Raw genomic sequence first — 22,297 nt, 5'->3', positions numbered from 1 at the left:
GAGATGTCACAGCGCCGCTCCTGTGCCTCCCCGCCGCTCCCCAGCCGCTCCCCAGCCCAGCCCAGCCCAGCCCAGCCCAGCCCCCACACTGTGCACACTGACGCCCGCCACCACGCTCATGGGTGCACACTGCACGCCACACACACCATACACACTGCACACCACACACACCATACACACTGCACACCACACACACGCCACACACACGCCACACACACTGCACACCACACACACCATACACACTCGTGCATACCACACACACCATACACACTCATGCACACCACACACACACCATACACACTCATGCACACCACACACACCATACACACTCATGCACACCACACACACACCATACACACTCATGCACACCACACACACCATACACACTTGTGCACACCACACACACACCATACACACTGCACACCACACACACCATACACACTCATGCACACCACACACACCCCTATACTTGTGCTCTCCTGCACAGCCCGCCCCCACGCACCCCTGCACGCAGCGGCCCGGGGCCTCTCCCTGCTGGACGCCGGGGGGGGGGGGTCTCCCGTGGAGGCCCGGGCTCCCTGCGGTGGCTCCGGCGTGCGTGGCCACGGGGCTGGAGCGCTCTCCGTCCAGGTGGGCACACTCCGTGGCTTGATGGTCCTGCCGGCCACGTGGGGCCGCTTCCGCCCTTCGCTGCCACCGGGCGCCGTGCCCGGGCACCGCACGGACCGGCCACCCGCGTCCCCAGCAGGCCCGGCCCGCGCCGTCCTGCCCAGATGGCCGGGGCGGGGGAGCCTGGCATCGGCCACGGTGGTGGCTGGCGGGGGTCGGAGAAGAAAGGGCCGGGCCACGGGGCCCCACGGCACGGGCAGGAGAGCTCCCCACGCCCCGGCCCTGCGCCCCCAGCCACACCGGCCTCAGTCCTGCAGTCTGTGAACAGGGAGACCAGCCAGGAGGCCCAGGACTCTGTGGGTGGGGGGGGGTGGGGCTGGGGGACGGTGACCCCAGATTTCTCCCCGCCAGGGATCCCCCATCAGGAAGCCCCCACGGCCACCGCCTTCCTGGAGCCTGCGCTGTTAGCCAGCCCCAGCCTCCTCCCTGCTCCCCTCCCCTCCCACCCCTGCGTCTCCTCCGTGCCCTGGCCGTGCCTCTGCCAGGCCCAGCTCAACCCTGGGGCTCTGGGCTCGGCCTGGGCCCGGGCCGTCCTGTGCCCGGGCAGCGTTGGGCTGGGGCTGGAGGCAGGGAGGTCTGGCCTTCGCCACGTCTCAGGCAGCAGGCGGCCAGGCGGGGGTGGGGGGGTGGGGGGGAGGGTGTGGGCTGGGGTGGCGGGGCCTCCGAGGGTGGACAGGGCGCTGACCTTGAGTCAGGAGAGGCCCAGAAATGAGAAGCATCTGGAGCATTCTAGAAATGAAGCATGGGAGGACAGCTGCGGGCCGCCCGGGCCGCGGGGGGAGGGCCACCCGTGCGGGGACGCCTCCCTCCCCCTCCTCTCTGCCCCTCTGCCCCGCGGGGCATGTGGCTGCCCCACACCGCCTGTGGCTGCCTGCTCCCCACCGTCAGGCCCTGGCGTCTGCGGTTGGCACACCCAAGACCTAAACTTTCCTTTTGATCGGTCCTGGGACTTGAACTCAGGGCCTGGGCGCTGTCCCTGAGCCCTTTCCCTCAAGGCTGGCGCTCTGCCGCTTTGATCCACAGCTCCCACTTTGGTTTTCTGGTGGTTCATTGGAGATCAGAGTCTCACAGATTTTCCTGCCCGGGCTGGCTTTGAACCGCGATCCTCAGATCTCAGCCTCCTGAGGAGCTAGGATGACAGGCGTGAGCCACCACGCTGGCTAGAGCTAAACTTTTTTTTTTTTTTTTTTGGCTGGTCCTGGAGCTTGAACTCAAGGCCTGGGCCCTGTCCCTGAGCCTCTCTCTACTCAAGGCTCAACCACTTGAGCCACAGCACCACTTCCGGCCTTTTCTGTGTCTGTGGTACCATGGAATGGAACCCAGAGCTTCATGCATGCGAAATGAGCACTGTACCACGGAGCCACCTGCCCAGCCCTAGAGCTCAGCTTTTATTTGTACTGTGGCTGTCCAGCTGGAGGGCGTGGCGTGGCCGTGTGGCCCAGTGTCCTGGGTACCTGTCGGGGGCCAGGACCCCGTCCTGGGCCTTCGAAGGCCTTCCCTGCTAAGTGGACGTCTTCAGCCTCCTTTATGACGGCGGGAGCTGGAAATCAAAGCCTCATTAAAAAGTGGGACCAAGACTCCATCCCAGACCTGTCCCACGATTCCCAAGCTTGGTCTGTGGCCAGCGCGGCCAGCCTGTGGTCTTGCCGGGCACCTTCCTGGGCACGCGTGGACGGCGGGGTCAGGGCCTCGCCAGTGGGGCTGTGTCTGCAGGAAGCGGGAGGCTGGGCGGCCTGCTCAGAGCGGCCCAGCCCCGTGGCCGCCTTCCTCTCCATCTCGGCCTGGGAGTCGGCCCGGGGTGGGGGGTGGGGGTCCCCTCCCCGTCCAGCTGTTGTATCCCCAGCCCTCCCCCCCTGCAGCTGTGCTGGCTCCATCCAGGGAGGCGGGGGGGGGGGGTGGCGCAGGGGAGAGGGGCCTCCCGCCTCTGGTTAGGGGAGGCCCAGCAGGAGGGGGGGCTAACCCAGCTTGTGGGGTAATTGGAGGGGTACTGGGCCTCTCGGTCTTGGTCTCTCTGTGGTTAGATCCCTCCCCTCGCCCGCCCAGCCACGCCCCCGCCGAGCCACGCCCTCCAGTCACGGTTTCTATGAATGAATGAATGGATGAAATCCCTGGCGGATTCCAGCCCGGGGCCAGGGGAGGCCGAGCAGAAGAGGCTGGGCCTCCGCTCCCCGCCGCCCGGCCTCCCGCTGGGAGGGTGGAGGAGCCCCGGTGTGAGCTCCGGGCCGCTGGTACTCAGCAGGGTCCTTGGAGGCTCGAGAAGCCTGAACTCCAGGATGAGATGGACCCGGAGTCTGCGGGGCCGGCCTCGGGTGCCACCCACCCATCGCGCCGCGCGTGGACACCTGTCCACCTGCCCAGCAGCTCCCTGGGTACAAAGCCGGGCACTTTTGCCAGGCACCGGTGGCTCCCGCCTGTCATCCCAGCGACTCAGGAGGCTGAGATCTGAGGATCACAGTTCAAAGCCAGCCCAGGGAAGGAAAGTCCGTGAGACTCTCATCTCCCATGAACCGCCAGAAAACCAGAAGTGGCGCTGTGGCTCAAGGGGTAGAGCGCCAGCCTTGAGCTGAAGAGCTGAGGGACAGCGCCCAGGCCCCGAGTTCAAGCCCCACGACCGGCCAAAAGAAAAAAGCTGGGCGCTCGCTCTCCAGCGTCCTTTCCGACCTCCATCGCGCCTGGTGCCGGGCGGAGCTCAGTCTCAGACACCAGGGACCGGAGACCCGCGGGCCTGCCACACAGCTGGAACTTTGGCTAATTCAGATCCCTGGGACCCCGTCCCAGTTCCTCCGGACGGAGCTGTGTGTGTGTGTGTGTGTGTGTGTGTGTGTGTGTGTGTGTGTGTGTGTGTGTGTGAATCGGCCTCGTCTGCAGTCAGGGCTGGGGGGGGGGGGGTTCAGTGTGGAGGCCTCTCCCCGGGGGAGCAGATTCCTGGGAATGTGCTGTCCTCGGAAGCAGACGTCATTCATTCACTGGCTCATCCATCATTCATTCAGCCGCCGCTGACAGTGTCTGTGGGGCTCAGGCACAACTCCAGGAGGCCGAGGGAGCAGGAAGAGGTGTGGACTGAGCTGGGGGGCACCTCAAAGACCAAAGGGAAGATGGGGTGCCCAGCCTGGTGAGGACCCCGGCTAAGGCCACCCCACAAGCTGGTGATTTCGTTTATTCTTTTTTTCCCCCGTCAGTCCTGAGGCTTGAACTCAGGGCCCGGGCGCTGTCCCTCAGCTCTTCAGCTCAAGGCGGGCGCTCTACCCCTTGAGCCACAGCGCCACTTCCGCTTTTCTGGCGGTTCATGGGGGATCAGAGTCTCACGGCCTTTCCCGCCTGGGCTGGCCTCCACCCGCGATCCTCAGCTCCCAGCCTCCCGTGTGGCTGGGCTGCCAGGCGTGAGCCACTGGCACCCAGCTGGTGTTTTTTGCTTGTTTGTTGGTTTGTTTTCCTGCAGGGGGGTGGTGAGGATGGGGAGCTGGTGCGTCTGGCTGGTTTCTGCGGTGGGGCCGCTACAGGTGATTTCCCCGCGTCTTGGGGCCAGGTGTGTGCAGCGCGGGGCGGATGGAGAAAGGCAGGCTTGGTGCCCGGCCCTGGGGGGGCGGGGAGCTCCGTGCGCTGGCTTCCTTCCCACCGTCAGTGAGGGCCTGGTGTGTTGGGGGGCTCTCACCCCTGCTTCGTGGGGGGCGCCGCCTTGCTAATCCCGTCCCAGGCCCCCTTGGCCGTGCCAAGTGCAGGCTCTGCGGGAGCCCTGAACTCAATCCTGACTGCAGATGCTGCCGCGCCCGCCGCTCCCTCCAGGAAGCCGCTGTCCACGTCCGTCCTTCCTTCCGCTGACACCAGACTCCTGTCAACATTTTTTCCCAATGAAGCGCTTCCTCCCCGGGCCCGGCTGACTCTCCAGCCAGCGCGCGGTTGGATCGGCGTTGCTGGCGCTTCCTGGGGTCAGCTGCAGACATGCACTTGGCCTGTGTGTGCTTTCCCACGCCGCAGGACGTGTGTGTGTGTGTGTGTGTGTGCATACGCACAAGTGCACACAGCACCCACGCAGACGTGCCCACACACCCTGGGCCCACGGATGTGCACGTGGGTGCACACGTGGCTTGCACAAGCGTGTGCACACCCAGCTAAGCATGCACGGTGCATGCGTGAACACACAGACACCGGTGTGCACACAGGCTCACGTGGGCATGTGTGCACACGGTGGGTGTGTGTATGCATGGACGCACACCCACACCCGCGTGCCCGCCTGCCCGGCTTTCCCGGAGGGCTCGCGCGGCTCACCTTCGTCTCTGTTTTCTGGCTGCCCCTTTGAGCCACGGCGCCACTTCCGGTTTTTCTGTGGTTCACTGGAGATCAGTCTTGTGGACTTTCCTGTCCAGGCTGGCTTTGAACCTCCATCCCAGATCTCAGCCTCCTGAGGGGCCGGGGTCTGTGAAGCGTCTGTCTGGGAGTCACACTGCGCTGTCTTCCTGCCAGGGTGGCTCCGCTCCTCTCCTCCCGACCCACCTTGACTCCCGCCCCCATCCCAACTCCCCCTCCCCCCTCCCCAGCCTCCTTCCCCCCCCCCCCCGCCTCCCCACCTTCCTCCTCCCCCTCCTCCTCCTCTCCCCCTTCTCCCCATCCTCCTCTTCCCTTCTTCCACTCCCTGTCCTCCTCCTCCCCCTCCTCCTCCTTCTCCTTTCTTGCCCTCCTCCCCCTCTTCTTCCTCCCCCTCCTCCTGCTCCCCTCCTCCCTCCTCGCCCTCTTCCCTTCTCCCTCCTCCTCCTCCTCCCCCCTCCCCCTGCTCCTCCTCCACCTTCTGTTTCACCCCTGCAGACGTGGAAACAGAGCTGCAGCCATGGCCAGGCCGGGCGGCCCGTGCCTGAGCACCAACGGAATGCGATTCTCTTTGTTGTAAATCGACACACAGACGAGTCGGGGTGCTGTCAGCATCTGCGCCCCAGCTCCACTTGCGAGGCCCCTTCTGCCTGGAGCCGCGGGCCCCGCGACTCAGCTCCCAGACGCGGGGCTCCCGCACCCCGCTTGGGGCCCCGGGCCCTGCCAGGGCTCAGGGGTCTGAGCCCCCATTTTCTAACGGTGGCAGCTGATGATTAAGACTCCACGGTGTGGGGGGCAGGGGTGCGCGGGGAGGAGGCCGGAGGCCGGGACTGAGCCGGTGCCCAGCGGTGCCCAGCGGTGCCCAGCGGTGCCTGCTCCTCTCCCTGGGGACCCTGCCTCGCTGGAAACGTCTCCCCCCTCCCCCAGCAGATGGAAGCCAGGTGCGGTGGGCAGGCCCCGTCTGCTGGATGGGCTGGGACTACAGGCGTGAGCACCCACGCCTGGCCTGGCCTGTGCTCGTGGGGGGTGGAGGGCCTAATGGGGCTGGGGGGGGAGGGGCTCAGGTTCAAACCTCACCTGGCGACCTTTCACCTCTGACCCCAGGCTCCCCACCCCCACCCCCAGTTCCAGTTTGGAAAAGTCTGAAACCCACCATGGCCCCCGGGGCACGTGGTGGATGCCGGGTAATGTACACCAGCGCACGGCAAGACCCCCAAATCCCCCCAGAGGCCCCCAGCCCCGTCCCTCCTCACGCTGGGGGCCCAGCGGCCCTGCCTTCCTCCCGTGCCCCCCACCCCACCCGCGTGATTCGGGGTGCGGGGGGCCGGGCGCCCAGATAAAGGAACCCAAAAGCTTTTGTTCTGCGTCGCTGGCCTCCCCTCCCCCACAGCAGGAAAATAGAAAAATGGGAGGAGGGCAGGGGAGGAGGGGAGGGGAGGGGAGGAGGGGGGCTGTCAGCCGTCACAACGCAGCCGGAGCAGAGACGAACGACCCTCCACGCCGGCGGCCCGGGGGCCGGGGTGCTGGGCGGCCCGCGGGGCTGGTCTGAGCTGCCTTCGCGGGGCCTCGGGTCACAGGCACCCCCCTGTGCGCACAGGGCCGCGTCCTGGTGCGGCTGGCTGCAGAGCCGAGGACGGTGCCCCTGGACACCCCCCCCTGCCGGTCCCCCCGCGGGGCTCTCCCAGGGCCCCTGCCTGCCCCCCCCCCCCGTTCACGCTTTAATCGCGCTGAGCTAAGTGCGCTGGCATCTTGAAGGGTAAAGTTTCTTGCTCCCCCCCCGCCCCCCCATCAGCCGTGGAGGCCGGAGGGGGGCAGGACCCGCTCTGCCCCCCTCCCCCCCGCACGGCTGGGCAGGGAACCCCCCTGGTCTGGGCCACAGGTCCCCACTTGTCAGATGGGGCCACACAGTGGGGGGGCTTGACTGGCCTGGACAGCCCCCCAACCCCTGGTCCCCTCCGAGTGCCCATGTCAACGTGAGTGCCGGAACAGGGGCTCGAACTCAGGGCCTTGTGCTCATGCGAGGCTTATGCCTCTACCGCCCGAGCCACGCCTCCAGTCTGACATTTTGTTGGCAGTCAGTTGCACACACACACACACACACACACACACACCCCTCAGTGGATGCCGGTGAGCTCAGGGGACGGTCAAGGCCCCAGGCTGAGGCCGAGAGTCGCGTCCCCGGGCGGCCTACATCACTGGCGGCTGCAGCTCCCCGGCCATCAGTGGTCGATGAGCGAACGATCTGTGTGCGCGTGCGCCAGTCCTGAACTCGGGACCCAGGCGCTGTCCCTGAGCCTCTCTGACTCAAGGCTGGTGCTCTACCACTTGAGCCACTGAGGAATCGAACCCAGGGCCTCATGCATGCGAGGCGAGCGCTCTACCCCTGAGCCACCTTCCCAGCCCCGCACTTGCAGCTTTCTGCTGGTTTTGAACTCGAGATCTTCCTAGAAAACGGCGAGTGGCTGTTACTGGAAGCTGGGATTACAGGCGTGCGCCTCGAACCTGGCTTCTGGTCCGTAGACCCAAGGCCAAAAGGAAGGAAGGAGCAGCAGAAGCCGGGGTTAGCACCAGCTCTCTGTGATCAGTTTCTGGGGGCCTTGGGCTTGAATTCGGGGCCTCCTGCTCTAGATGTTCTGTTGGACCACAGTAACGGCCACTACGTCCATCATCTTATTGCTTTGCTTTCCGCTTGGACACATCTGCTCTCTGTCTCCCAAGTCGCTGGGATTACAGGCGTGAGCAACCACACCTGGTTGGTGGGCATTTGCGGTAACTCTTGTACCACAAGGGAGCATCCGGAATGGACGTGGCGGTCACTGGGTTTTGTTCCTAGCGCTCTCTCTGGTCTCCTCCACACCCAACCCTGTTTCCCTCTTCCTCACCGGGTAGCTCAGCCCGCCTTTTGCCTCTGCTGGCGCCCGGAGCTGTCTGGAGCGGGGTGCGTGGGGCGGGCGCGCCGGGCGCTGGGGAGCAGCCGCACACGGGTTCTCAGGTTGCACCCTGGGCCCCTGGGGTCGGTCAGCTCCCAGAGCTCAGGAAATGCTTCCCTGTGGAGATCTGCTTGGTGCAGGGACAGCTGGCGCCCGGGGCTGGGGGGGGCCCCCACCGCCACTCCCCATCCTCCTCCTCCTCCCAGGGGTGAAGGGCGCCAGGCCCGGGAGTCCTCATACACGGAAGCCCCAGCCCAGTCCCCCGCCCCGTGGCCTCTCGATGCTGGGGGTGGGGGTGTCTCAGGCTCTGTGTGTGTGTGTGTGTGTGTGTGTACTTAGACTTGAACTCAGGACCTGGGCGCTGTCCCTTAGCTTTGGTGCTCCAGTCTGAGGCTCTACCCCTTGAGCCATGGCTCCCCTTCCAGCTTTCTGCCGGTCCATTGGACCTCAGAGTCTCCCGGATTTAATCTGCCCCGGGGCTGGCCTCAAACCCCGATCCTCCGATCTCAGCCTCCCGGGTCGCGGGCATTTGACAGGTGTGAGCCACCGGGGCCCTGGTTTGGTTTAATTCCCAGCTCTCCCCCCATGGGCGATCGCTCCTTGGTGGCCTTCGAAAGACGGGGACCCACAGGATCCAGGGTTCCGCTCAGCCCAGGGCGGGGCGGGGGGGGGGCTGGGCATCGGGCAGGCCTCCGGCCAGCCGGCCGGCCTTCCAGACGGCCGCAGCATGAATGAACTTCAGTGCAGGGGACGGGGGATTCTGGTTGGCCGCGCGCAGCCCTTGCACGCGCCAGCCGGGCCTGTCCGTAGCCACACGCCGCGTAGGGCAGCCTCCGCTCATTCGGGCAGGATTTCTTATTACTGATTAATGAGGTTTTTGCTAAGAATAGGATCAAAGCGGAGCCCGGATCATTCCTGGGAGATTGCTTCACCGCCTCTCCTCCGCGATGGAAAAGCGCGTGTGGCACAGCGGCCATCGAGGGCGGGCTGGGGCAGCGCGTGCCCCGTCCCTTTGTCTGGGAGAGGGCCGAGGTGGGGGGCCAGGGTGGATGGCAGGGAGGGGAAGGATCCCGTCCCCCACAAACACGGAGAACTCGAGCAAGGTTTACAAAGCAAGCCTTTCTCAGGGACCAGATTGGGAAGATGGCACCGGCGCCCCCCAAACGGGGCCAGGGTCTCCCCACCGGCCTGCTAGCCATGGACCACGGCTTTGCTGGGGAACTTCAGAGCTGGGGTCCTACAGCCCGCTTTAAGATGTCAGTGTCTGGCTTTTCAAAAGAGCATATAAGACAAAACGAGACGGGTCCGGTTGCGGGTGGCTGTGGCTCCTCCTTTTTCACTGTTGTGTAGTATTCCACGGGCGCCTGTCCGTAGATGGGATTTAGCGGCATTGCTGAGCGTTTTGGGTAGTTTTCCCCATTTGGGGTAATTTAAAGAAATGCTTCGATGAAGGTTCCGTTCTGTCTTTGCTGCTAAAATCCGTTTCGATGGGTCTATGACAGAGTGGAATAGAGGTGTATACAATTCCACTTTGTTCCTCCCTCTTTTCCGAAGCAGTTGCACGGGTTTGCAGGCCTGGCTGTGGGGTTCTGCGGGACCTCCGGGCCCAGGGGTGGGCTCCCAGGCCTCGGAGTTTTCTTGTTGGTCGTGGGGCTTGAACTCTGGGCCTGGGCGCTGTCCCTCAGCTCTTCAGCTCAAGGCTGGCGCTCTACCACTTGAGCCACAGCGCCACTTCCAGTTTTCTGATGGCTTATTGGAGATAAGCGTCTGATGGACTTTCCTTCCCTGGGCTGGCTTTGAACCCCGATCCTCAGATCTCAGCCTCCTGAGTAGTGGGGATGACAGGCGGGAGCCACCGGCTCTGGGCCTGGATGGGATGTTTTTTAGGGAGTGTCTTCAGGGAGGAGAAAGCTGAGTACCCAGGGCAGAGCCTCTCCCCCCCCCCCCCCCCAGCGCTGTGTTCTTGCTGCGTACAGACTCTGTCCTGGCTGACCCAGGAAGGCCGGTCTCCAGCCTGGGTCTGGTCTGATGGAGTCTGGCATCTCTGAGAGGAAAGGGGGGCCCCGCCCTGGGTGGGGGGGACAGAGGTGGCACCCTGGAGATGAGAAACACTGACTTCTAGTTCTGGCTCAGATGTCCATTAATTCTCTTCTTCTCTGGTACGAGTCGGCATTGTACTCCCGTCACAAAATCCCTCAGCCGATCAGCTTAATAGGGAAAAGGTTGGTTTTGGCTCCACAGCTCTGGAGGGTTCAGTCTGTGGTAGCGGGGGCATGGCGTCCGGGGGGGTGGAGAGACAGGAAATCGTGTCTGGAGCTCATGGGGGAGGAGGCTGTTCAATAGCCAGGAAGTAGAGATAGACAGGAAGGGGCGGGGACCCAAGCCTCTTGAAGGCTGTAATGCTGGTGACCTAACTTCCTCTTGCCAGCCCCCCCCCATGGCCTAGCACCCTCCCGCTAGGCTCCACCCCCTAACATCCTAACCCCTCCCACTATGCCCTGCCACCAATGACCTAACTTCCTCTCACTAGGCCCACACCCAATGACCTAACTCACTCCCACTAGGCCCCACCCCAATGGCCTAACTCACTCCTGCTAGGCCACGCCCCCAGTGACCTAACTTCCTCCCGCTAGGCCACACCCGGTGGGTGGTGGATACCTCCTGTCCTAGGCCTGTCTGCATGGTAGAGGGAGTTGCAGGTGAGGGGTTGGTGTTCAGGGGTGTTGGGGGGCGTCCTGGGGGGTTCCCAGGGGTATCTTGAACAAAGCTCCTCCTCAGTTTCCCTGCTCCGTGTGGGAAGAATAGCTCCAGCAGAGCACGTGAAAGGCGCTCAACGCCTGTCACCCCAACCTGGCCGCCCCCTCATCCCCATCTATCTCGTTTCTGCCATTGGCAAGGAATGTTCCAGAGCCTTTTGATATGTTCAGGCCATCCGCGCCAGGGCTCAGTATTTCCCATGGAGACGGGCGTGGTACCATTTCCTGTTTCCGGCCTGCGTCCAGCTGGACACAGACAGACAGATGGACGGACACATCTGTCCAGACTGGGATCTCTGTGTAACACATACTTAGGGGGGAAAACAATCCTCCCGACTCCAGACGCCACTTTCCCCAGCAGCCGCTTTTCTCTCATGCCTTGGTGGCCAGGAGCCACCTCGAGTTTGGTGGATCTGTGGGGGGCAGGGGGACCGGCTGGGGCCCCCAGCTCAGCACTCACGTCAGACGTGTGGCCTGGTCTCCCCCTGGCCTCGGGGCCCCCCCATAGCACAGGACAGCCACATCGATCACCAGACACAAGCCCTGTGACCGAGGGACCCCAGCTCACAGACGCTTGTGCGTGGAGAAGCCTGCCTTTAGTCCCCTCTGCCGCTGGCGCCCGTGCAGATCGGCCAGGCTCTGATGCTCAGCCTCCAGGCCCTCATCCCTGCCACCCTCCCCCTCCCTGCCCTGCACAGGTGAGCTCTTCCCTGAGCCTGTGTCTTCCTCTAGCTGCGACTGTTTGTCCTTAGTCTAGGAATTAGGACCCGCCTCTTGTCACATTGACCCTGAGGACCCCGTGGGGGTCCCCCCGGGGGTCCTGATGGCCTGTGGCACCCATCGCTCTCCCCCCCCTTTTTTTTTTGGTCGGTTGTGGGGCTTGAACTCAGGGCCTGGGCGCTGTCCCTGAGCTTCTTTGGCTCCAGGCAAGCGCTTTTCCACCTGAGCCACAGCACCACTTCGGGCTTTTTCTGTAGATTTGGTGCTGAGGATTCGAACCCAGGGCTTCGTGCATGCCGGGCGAGCACTCTACCACTGAGCCACCTGCCCAGCCCAAGAGTCTCCCCTTCCCTCGCTCTCTCCCAGTGTCTCCCACTAACTGGTGCTTCTTAGTCGGCTTGCTGACACCCCCAGCCCTGGGGTCCGGCCCGGGCCCCGCGTGGCTGTGGAGAGGGTGGGCGGCTGCCTCCCGGCTCCACTGAGGCCGTGTGCTGGGTGTGCGGCTGCTCTGGGATGCTTGCAGGGAGGGGTGAGTGTCTCACAGGTCTGGGGTGGGGACGGCGGGGGTCCCCGGGGTCCCGACCCGGGACACACGAGGAACGTGGTCTGCGTGTGTGCCGTGGACCGGCAGCGGCCACGGACCAGGCGCCTCCTGAGTTTATTGTACGACCGAGGACTGCAGTGGCCAGATACCGTCCTGGCCGCTTTCGGTCAAGGTGACTGATGAAAAGACTTAGTGTCTTGGTTTAACTGCAGTGGAAAAGTGACCAAAAAGACCCAGAGGCCGGGCAGCCTCTCCCTGCCAGGCGGGATCCGCGGTGGGACCAGCTGCCTTTGGATTTAGCCCAGCGCCGGCCCTCACGCCTGTAATCCCAGTTGCTTGGGAGGCTGAGATCGGACGATCAGGGTTTGGAGCCACCTGGGGCAGGAAAGTCCTGGAGCTTTTTCTCTCTAATGTAATCATCAAAAAGCCGGAAGTGGCGCCTGAGCCCCAAAAACTCCGGGACAGGGCTCGGGCCCTGAGTTCAAGCCCCAGGATTAGTACGAGATTGAGAGAGACAGAGACAGACACAGAGACAGAGACAGAGAGACACAGAGACAGAGACAGAGAGACAGAGACATAGTCAGAGACATAGTCAGAGAGACAGACAGAGACAGAGACACACAGACATAGTCAGAGACAGAGGTAGAGAAACATTGAGAGAGATAGAGAGAGGGAGGGAGAGAGAGAGATCTGTGTGGAGCTGGCTCAGATGGTAGAATGCCAGCCGCCAGCACAAGGCTCAGGAGAAGCCAAGGCCACGAGTTCAGGTCCCAGTAGTGGTACAAGGAAGAGATGTGTCTGGGAAGGGGTGTGGGGGGGTGGGGAGGTACAGGAGGGTCCGGCCTCTCCCTCTGGCTGTGGAGGGCAGGGGTGGGGGCCGATGGCAGAGACGACCCTCCTCCCCCCTCTCCCCCCCCCCCCCGCGAGCCGGCCGCCCCCCACCCCCGCGGGCCGGCCGCCCCCCTCTGATGTGGTTTCCCCGGGAGCACAGAGGATGAGAGCTATCGGCTAGGTTTCTCCGCTGAGGAATGTGTGTGGCCCCCCGCGTGCCCCGAATTCCTCTCCCGAGGGACGGTGGCTTTGGACAGGAACTTCCCGGACTCCGAGGGAGCTGGAAATAGGCCTGGGGGGATTTGATTGTTGGTGGCAACCCCGCAGCCCCCATCCTGCCTTCCTCCTGGGCCCAGACAGACAGGCACCGCACAAAGTCACCCAGGAAGGAAGGGGCCACGCCCCCCCCCCCCCCCCCGCCTGGTGGCTTCTGCTCCCCCAGCCCCCCACCTGCTCCACTCACCTGTCTCTGTCGCTAACAGCGCTCCCCTGCCAGCTTCCCGCCCCGGGAAGCCAGAGCCCAGGCCCTGCTCCGTCCTCACACACACAAAGGTGTCCGTTTTGGGGACTGCCCAGGAGGGAGGCGGGCCGGGCAGAAGCCTGTCTGTGGGTGCATGACTGGCTCAATGGGGGGATCTGATTTTCTCCCATCGAATCCATCAGCTAGTTCTGCGCCAAGTGCCTGCCAGGCAGGCTTTTGTTTTTAAAGCCAACACGTGTTACTTGCAGCCCGCAAGCAGGAGACCCGCAGACCAAGGGTGCCCGTTAAGATTCTGTGCACTCCAGACTTGGGGTCCTGCTGTCCACCCCCCCCCATACTTTTTTTGATCTCTGGGCCTGGGCACTGTCCCTCAGCTCTTCAGCTCAAGGCGGGCGCTCTACCACTTGAGCCACAGCGCCACTTCGGGTTTTCTGGGGGTTCATGGGAGATGAGAGTCTCACGGACTTTCCTGCCCGGGCTGGCTTTGAACTGCGATCCTCAGATCTCAGCCTCCTGAGCAGCTGGGATGACAGGCGGGAGCCACCGGCACCAAGCCTGCTGTCCCCTTTTGCAAACAAGCACCCTAAGGGCGGATGCCTTAGTTAGAGTCCCCCCTCACAGCCTGCAGGGCCTTTTGACGACCCCTAAGTACCCTTCAGTGTTGGAGGCCAAATGCATGTGTGCGTCCCGCAGCTAGGCCCAACTTCTGGGCCAGGTGCAGGGAGGGGGGGGGTGAAGGGGTGTGTCTCCGGTGTGTCTCCAGAGTTCATGCTCCCCGGGGACAGGCAGCCCAGGTCCCAGCCCGCTTGTGAGCTATCGAGTTATCACCCTTAAAGATGCGGGGGGGAGGGGAAGGCAGCCCTGACCCCCCCAGGACTGTTGCACAAAGCCAGACGGTGAAGTTTCTCCCCCTCCCTCCCTCCCCCTCCCTCCCTCCCTCCCTCCCCCTCCCTCCCTCCTTCCTCTGTGAGACATGGCTCAGGCAAAGTTGGGGGGCCACAGGCGTCCGTGGCTCTGGGACCCCCGCCCGCCTTCAGTCCCGACGCGCGCATGCCTTCCGTGCTTAAAACCTGCTCTCCTGACCCACGCGTGGCCACCACCCACGGCGTGGGAGGCGTCCACCCGAGGGCCCCACAGATCAAGGCAAATGGAAGCCGTGGTGGATGAATTCACCGGGAGTCCTGGCACAATCTCCTGCACTGGGGTCCTTCGGTCTTGGGGGGCTGGACCCCCTCTTCCTGGCCACTGCGTCCCACCAGCCCCCACAGCGAGTGGGGGCTTCAGCCAGGCGCTCTGTGGCCGGACCTGGACACTCTGGAGCCAGCCGGGCCTCCCCAGGTCTCTTCTTAGGTTAATAGAGAGTTATTCTTCCTAATAAAATGATCATCAGAGCCCTGATTTGTGAATTCACTAATTTACTCAGCAACCTCCATTCAGTGTTCGGGCCGATTAGCAGACTGAGTTAATTAGGGAACTCGTGATGGGGAGGCTGGAGGTTCAACATGGTTGGCGCCCGTGGCTCACGCCTGCCATCCCCGCTACTCGGGGCTGAGCACTGAGGATCGCAGTTCAAAGCCAGCCCGGGCAGGAAAGTCCATGAGACTGACGTCCATTAATCTACCAAAAAAAGCCAGAAGTGGCACTATGGCTCAAGTGGTAGAGCACCGGCCTTGAGCAAAAGATCAGGGACAGCGCCCAGGCCCTGAGTTTAAGGCACAGGACTGGTGTGCGCACATTCGCACACACATACACACCAACCCCACAGACACACACGGGTCCTGTGACATCAGCGCTCTGGGCCTCAGTTTCCCCATCTGGCTGAGTTTGATCATCTGAAACAGACATTGGGGGATCAGGACTTTAGATACTCAAGTGTGGTGTGAGGGGCACCGTCCGTCCGTCCGTCCGTCGTGCATTGCTGGTGTGTGTGTGCACGTGTGTGTATCTTGTGGGCCGTGGGGGAACCTCACACTTTCGGGGGGGGCTGTGAGTAATGGGCGGGAAGGTGGCAGGATCCGGGCAGGGCCTGCCGCCCCCCTGCCAGCCTGACAGAAAGAACAGAGAGGGCGCTGTGCCTGTTCGGACACCTGCTGGAGGCAGCGACCCAGGGAAGTTAGTTATAAGTTCCTACTCCACCACCCATCCACGCACCCACTTACCTCCACCTACCTGCCCATCCACCCTCCATCCAGCCACTCACCCATCTATCCACCCATCCACCCATCCATCCACCCCTCCATCCACCCATCCATCCATCCACCTATCCATCCATTCATCCACCCATCCATCTACCATCCACCCATCCACCCATCCATCCATCCACTTATCCATTCACCTATCCATCCATTCATCATCCATCTTTCCACCCATCCACCACCCATCCATCCACTCATTCATTCATCCACCCATCCACAATCCATCCACCCACCATCCATCCATCTACCATCCACCATCTATCCATCCATCCACCTAGACATCCATTCACCATCCATCTTTCCACCCATCCACCACTCACCCATTCATCCACCCATCCACCATCCATCCATCCACCCCTCCATCCATTTATCCACCCATCCATCCATCTACCCTCCCTCCGTCCATCTACCCATTCAACTTCCACTCATCCACCATCCATCCATCCTCCATCCTTCCCTCCGTCCATCCACCTATCCACTTACCCCATTCATGCACCCATTTATCTCCACCTACCCACCCACCCACCCACCCATCATCCATCTATCCATTCACCCATTCACCCATCTACTTAGTCACCAACTAACCTATCATTCATCTGTCCATCCACTCATCCATGAACTCACCTACCCATGAAAGTACCCACCTATCCACCCACTCATCCATCCATCCACCCATCCACCATCCATCCATCCATCCATCCACCCATCCATCCATCCACCCATCCACCTAAGCCGGGCATCCTTCTGTTGTAGTCCCTCTGTTAATGGGACAAGAAACTACTTGTTTGCTAATTCTGGAAATTGGTGAGGGTGGAGACTAGGCTAGGACCCTAGGCTCGGAGCCCCCTTGTTTTTGGTAGTGTGTGTGAGTGCTTTCCTTTTCCTCTCTCTGTAGTTCCCTCTTTAAATTTGCCCTGGATGCCAACAGTGAATGCCTGGGCTAGATTATCTATCCAGCCTTTCCTTACCCATCCATCATCCATCCATCCATCCATCCATCCATCCATCCATCCATCCATCCATCCACCCACTCATGCATTCATCGACCCATCCATCCATTCATCCAACCCACCCATCCATCCACCCATCCCTCCGCCTATCCACCCATCCATCCGCCTACCAGGCAGGACCTACTGAGTAGCAGGCCCATGCCCAGCTACAGTTGCTGCTGCCGGAGACTTGACACGAGCCCCCGTTTGTGCCGCCGATGGGTCTTGGTAGCGGGTGGGGCAGCCGGGACGCAGCGGGCGCGTCCCCCGGCAGGGCCTGGGGGAGGAGAGGGCTGGAGGGAGGCCAGCCTCAGGCCTTGGCAGGTGGCTCTGAAACTGGGCCAGGAGCCTGTGGAGGCCCCAGGCCGGAGAGCACAAGCTAATTGAAGCCCAGAACTGGGGCAGGCGGGCGCAGAGCTGAGCGCAGCCACGCACCATCCCTGGGCTGCGACAGTCAGTCGGGAGCTGAGCTGCAGGGGTGGGAGACGTGGTCAGCACGAGGGGCCGCTGCCGGGCGGGGCGCGTCGGAGCAGCAGAGGCAGACCCCGGAAGCTCCATGCTCCGTTGATCTGCACGGGACGCACAGAAGGCCCTAGAAGGTGGGGCCCCCCTCCAGAGAGGCGGTCTGCCTTCCCTCTCTCGGTCCTCCCCCATTTCTCTTCACTAGGCTCTTCTGTCAGCCCAGCCTGGCTGACACCCCCCTGCTCAAGGGTGGCGAATGGGAGCCGGGCGCCGTGGCTCACGCCTGTAATCCCGGCTACTCAGCAGGCTGAGAGCTGAAGACCGCAGTTTAAAGTCAGCCCAGGCAGGAACGCCCGAGGGACTCTTGACACCCCCCAAACTGGAAGTGGAGCTGTGGCTCACAGTGGTACAGAGCTAGCTCAAGGACGGTGTGCAGGCCCTGAGTTCAAGCTCCAGGACTGGCGGGCGCACACACACACACACACACACACACACACACACACACACACATGCGTACACCGTGCAGTACACTGGATAATCTACCCTCCCCCCCACCCCCCACCCCCGTTCCTGGGGCTTGAATTCAGGGCCTGGGCGCTGTCCCTGAGCCTCTTTGTGCTCAATGAGGCCAGCACTTACCCCCTTTGAGCCCCAGCACCACTTCCGGCCTTTTCTGAGTGGTTCATGGGAGATCAGAGTCTCACGGACTTTCCTGCCCGAGCTGGCTTTGAACCGAGATCCTCGGATCTCAGCCTCCTGCGTCGCTGGGACGCCAGGCGGGAGCCCCCGGCGCCCGGCTGTCCGCTTTGCTGGGGAGCTGGGGGTGGGGGTCACATTCAGAAATGGAATCCGGGCGTGCTCTGTAACAGACGTGACTTTCCCTGGTGGTGGCGGCGGCTGGGAGGGTGTGGATTGGGAATTTCCGGCCCCGCGGGGCAGGGCTGGTGTTGGGGTGACCCGTCCCCCCCCACCCCCGCTGAGGGCTCCCCAGGTCAGATTCTTCAGTGAATCAGCGTCTCTCCTTCCTGCCCCGGTCGCTGGCCGCTACGTGCCCGGCCTGTGGAGCTTAAAATAGTAGTGTGAGCTGGTCTCCGCCAATGCGGGAGCCGGCCGGGCCCCGCGGGCTCCCGCCGGGGTCCCCAGCGCCCGGCACGGCCATTCGCTCATCCGCACCTTCACCACGCAGCCAGGCGCCCGCGGGTCACACCTAGCATCCCAGCTGGTCAGGAGGTGGAGATCTGAGGATCTCACGGCTCAGAGCCAGCCCGGGCAGGAAAGTCCGTGAGAGTCTTTTGTCCACGTGAGCAGCAAAAAGCCGGATGGGGAGTTGTGGTTCAAGTGGTAGAGCACCAACCTTGAGCTGGGGAAAGGATTAAGGGACAGCAGCACCCAGGCCCCAGAGTTTAACCCCTGGTACCAGAAGACAGACAGACAGACAGACACAGACACACACACATACACACACACACATGCACGGTAAATCACTCTCGGGCTCTGGCCAGGGTGGGTGGGGGCTCTGGGGTCACCTCCTGTGACCCCACAGCCCATATGCAGAGGCTCCTGGGGTGTGTGGGACGGCGGGTCTGAACACAGCCTTCTAAGTAGAGGATGTATCATTCATTCATTTATTCACACCTGCGTGCATTCATTCGTACATGTGCACATTCGTTCATTATGTGCGCATTCATTTGTTCATGCATTCCTTCGTTATGTGTGCATTCATTCATCTATACGTGCATGTGTTCATTCACTGTGCATTCATTCCTTATGTGCACATTCATTCATTCATTCCTTATGTGCATTCATTCATTCATTATGTGTGCCTGTTCAGATTCCCTAAGCATGGGCCAAGAACTGGGGATTTCCCAGCACCTGATCGCCCCGGGGGTCTTAGACATGCAAAGACCCCTGACCCAAGGCAGAGCCGGGAAAGGATCACGGGGCATCTGACATTTTTTTTTTTTGTCCGTCCTGGGACTTGAGCTCAGGGCCTGGGCGCCGTCTCTCAGCTCTTCAGCTCAAGGCGGGCGCTCTACCACTTGAGCCACAGCACCACTACTGGTTTTCTAGAGCTTCATTGGAGATCAGAGCCTCACCGATGTTCCTGCCGGGGTTGGCTTTGAACCACGATCCTCAGATCTCAGCCCCCCTGAGTAGCTGGGATGACAGGCTTGAGCCACCGGCGCCCGGCTAAGAGTCTTACAGACGTTCAAAAGTCCAGGCTGGCTTTGAACCGTGATCCTCAGCTCTCAGCCTCCTAAGGAGCTGGGATGACAGGCATGAGCCACAAAGCCCGGAGTCTCCAACCACCTCCCGGACTGTGGACAGTGCTGAGTGCTCCATGGGCTTCTCCTCCCCCTTTCTCTTCCTCCTGGCCTGGGCCGGGTGGAGGGGTGGGGACGGGGAGGCAGGGGCGGTCCCTGGGCGCCCGGGCCGTCTGGATGCTGGGTCAGCTCCCACCTTCTCCCGCGTCCCGGCCGGCTGGCGGGCCCGCGTCCTCCCGGGGTGCTTCAGGAATATTGGATTTGCTGGGTCAGTAAATTTCCGCTGGTGCATAGCAATAAACCACAGGCTCCATCACCCTCCGCCCGCCGCCGCCGCCTTATCTGAGCCTGCTCCCCGCACCTGCCTCCTCCCTCCTCCGCGCTGCGGGCGGGCACGCGCGCACCTGGGCCTGGCGAGCTGCCGGCCTGTCCGTCTGTCCAGCACAGTGCCTCTCGCTCCAGGCCCTTCCCGGGGATCTCACGAGGCCCACTGGCCTGAGGATGAGAAATGGGGTTACCCTGGGGTTTTAGGGGATGGGTGGTCCTGGAGGCCAGGGCGGGTGGCGAATGCGGGGCCTCCTCTAGGCCCAGCTCCTGATACCCCCAAGCCCGAGAGATGATTGTCTGCAGGACTGGCAGGCTTTGCTTCTGCACAAGGCCTCCCTCCCTCCCTCCCTCTTTCCTTTTCCTTCATTTTCCTTCCCCCCTCCTCCCTGGAGGAGGCCCCCCCATTCCCTTTGCCACAGTCCCCCCACGATTGTGACTCCTCCACGGAAGCCCCCCCCCCCATGAGTTTGTTTCCCTCCTGGGTCTGGAGTCAGAAGCCGCAGATAAACCGCCTGCAGAAGCACCCCCAGCCTCTGCTATCAGATCGGTCCCGCACCCCATCTAAATCCCCGCGGCCCAGCTCCAGGAGAACATTTTTGAGGTCCCGCTCCTCTTGCTAGGGACCACTCACCGTGCGTGAGTTAGCTCAGTGGTGGAAGCGTTTCCTGGAGCATCAAGACCCCAAGATGGGTGGGTGGGGTGGTGAGCCCCCCCCATCTTCGTTCACCTGGTCCCGCTCTCGGGGAGGCCCCGAGGGAGGGGGGCAGGGCAGGTGGGGGTGGGAGTGAAGGTGGGGCGCCCGAAGCCGGGCTCTGGGGAGCCCCATATCCCCCCCATGCCAGTCAGAGGTGCGCTGGGTGTGAATTTCACACCCTCCCTCTCCTCCCTTCTTGCTGGGCTGTGTGTGTGTGTGTGTGTGTTGGGGTGCTTAGAAGATGGGGGGCAGAGAGGAGGCAAAGCGGGTTCCCTTTGCAGAGAGAGGCCTAAGAGGGGGTGCTCTGTGCCTCCCCGCCCTCCTGGGCCCCGAGGGCTGTGGAGGAGAGCTGGGGGGGTGCTGGTATCTCATCACCTTCCTACTGCCTGCTCCTCCTGCACCCCGAGTGTGAGGGCCCTGTGGCAAGCCCTCCCCCCTCCCCCCTCCCCTGCCTCCTCTCCCCTCCCCCCTCCCCCCGTGGCTGGGCTGGTCTTCCTGGGGTCCCTGTGTGGCCAGGCGTCTCTGCCCAAGTCCCGACACAGGACGAGCGTGCGTCCTGCCCCCCATTCTCCTGCACCCCTCGCTTCTTCCGCGGCCCTAGGTATTGCCATGGTGCTCACCTGGCTGAGCTGCCCGGCGGGGCCCTGCCAGCCGCTCCCCTCCCATTCTGTCCCTCGCTCGGGCCTGTGGGCGTCAGGATGGTTCTGGCTCAGGTTCCACGCTGTCTGTGCTGGAGGCCGGTGTGTCAGTCCTGGACTGGGGGCGAGGCTCAAGTGGTGGAACACCCGCTCAGCAGACCAGAGCCCTGAGTGCGAACCCTGATCCCTGCAGCCTCCTAAGATGAGCCTCCTCCCACGAAGGCAGCGTGTGGGCTGGGCGGGCACGGGAGGGCCGCTCCTGGGTGTCGGGTGGTTGGGAAACTTATTTGCTGTGATTTTTTGGTCGGTCGTGGGGCCTGAACTCTGGGCATGGGCGCTGTCTCTCAGCTCTTCAGCTCAAGGCCAGTGCTCTACCACTTGAGCCACAGCGCCACTTCCAGCTTTTTCTGCTTAGGGGGTGCTGAGGAATCGAACCCAGGGCCTGATGCCTGCCAGGTGAGCCCTTGACCACTGAGCCACCTTCCAGCCCCTGATTTATTTTGTGCTGATCCTGGAGCTTGAACCCAGGGCCTGGGCACGATCCTTGAGCTTTTGTTTTTTTAAATTTCTGCTCCGGGCTGGTCCCCTACCGCTAGAGCCACGCGACTCCACTTGTGGGTTTGGTGGTTAGTTGAAGGTAACAGTCCCACGGGCCTTGCTGCCCAGGCCGGTTGAACCGCCATCCTCAGATCTCAGCCTCCAGTAGCCCGGAAGACAGGCATGAGCCTGGGCGCCAGGCCCTAGGAGCAGGGGAGAGGGGCTGGAGGAGGCCGGAAGTGAGGCTGGGCCTCCTTTCCAGCTGCTCCCTCTCCCAGCCCGGCCCCTGACCGCAGCCAGGCAGAGCCCGTGCGGGGTGGCAGCCGTGGGGGGGGGGGGGACAGCTGTGGTGGTGGGGGGTGGCGGCCGTGGTGGTGGGGGGGTGGCCGTGGTGGGGGGGTGGTGGCCGTGGTGGGGGGGTGGTGGCCGTGGTGGTGGTGGTGGTGGGGTGGTGGCCGTGGTGGGGGGGTGGCCGTGGTGGGGGGGTGGCCGTGGTGGGGGGTTGCCGTGGTGGGGGGTTGCCGTGGTGGTTGGGGTGGCCGTGGTGGTGGTGGGGGGTGGCGGCCATGGTGGTGGGGTGGCGGCCCCTGCGGTGCAGGGGATCACGGGGGATCCCGGCTGAGCCCGGGCGGGAAGGGGCTCAGAAGGTAAACCAAGGCAGGCTCCACGCGCTCGCCTCTAGGGCGGCCAGGAAGGTGCGGGGTGCGGGTGAAGTGGGGGTCCCCTCCCCTCCGCCTTTGCCGTCCGCGCTGACCGGGGCGGGGCGGGGACGCCAGGCCCGTGACCGGGCCTCCCGGCGGGACCCCCCCCCCCCGGCTGCGGGGCGGGAGCCGCGCATGCGCCTGAGCGCGGGGTCGGGACGGGGACCCGGGCCCTCGCAGCCCGCGGCCCTCGCAGCCCGCGTACCCCGCCGCCCGGTCCCGGTCCGCCCTCCCGCACCCGCGCCCGCCCTCTGCCG

The sequence above is a fragment of the Dipodomys merriami genome, unplaced genomic scaffold (assembly GCF_024711535.1).
Source record: "Dipodomys merriami isolate MVZ:Mamm:240054 unplaced genomic scaffold, mDipMer1.0.p SCAF_691, whole genome shotgun sequence".
Classification (NCBI taxonomy): Eukaryota; Metazoa; Chordata; class Mammalia; order Rodentia; family Heteromyidae; genus Dipodomys; species Dipodomys merriami.
Note: the sequence above shows the minus strand (reverse complement) of the source record.